The sequence below is a fragment of the Bison bison genome, unplaced genomic scaffold (genome assembly GCF_000754665.1).
Source record: "Bison bison bison isolate TAMUID 2011002044 unplaced genomic scaffold, Bison_UMD1.0 scf7180017864257, whole genome shotgun sequence".
NCBI classification, from domain to species: domain Eukaryota; kingdom Metazoa; phylum Chordata; class Mammalia; order Artiodactyla; family Bovidae; genus Bison; species Bison bison.
This window is the reverse complement of record NW_011494829.1, coordinates 214,218-214,767: the sequence shown is the minus strand read 5'-3', so window position 1 is coordinate 214,767 and position 550 is coordinate 214,218.

Below are 550 nucleotides of genomic sequence, written 5' to 3'. Positions count from 1 at the left end.
CATCATTTCTTCCAAAGAAATCCCAGGGCTGATCTTTAGAATGGACTGGTTGGATCTCCTTGCAGTCCAAGGGACTCTCAAGAGTCTTCTCCAACACCACAGTTCAAAACCATCAATTCTTCAGTGCTCAGCTTTCTTCACAGTCCAACTCTCACATCCATACTTGATCACTGGAAAAACCATAGCCTTGACTAGACGGACCTTCGTTGGCAAAGTAATGTCTCTGCTTTTGAATACGCTATCTAGGTTGGTCATAACTTTTCTTCCAAGGAGCAAGGGTCTTTTAATTTCATGGCTGCAGTCACCATCTGCAGAGATTTTGGAGCCACAAAAAAATAAAGTCTGACACTGTTTCCACTGTTTCCCCATCTATTTCCCATGAAGTGATGGGACCAGATGCCATGATCTTCATTTTCTGAATGTTGAGCTTCAAGCCAACTTTTTCACTCTCCACTTTCACTTTCATCAAGAGGCTTTTTAGTTCCTCTTTACTTTCTGCCATAAGGGTGGTGTCATCTGCATATCTGAGGTTATTGATATTTCTCCTGGC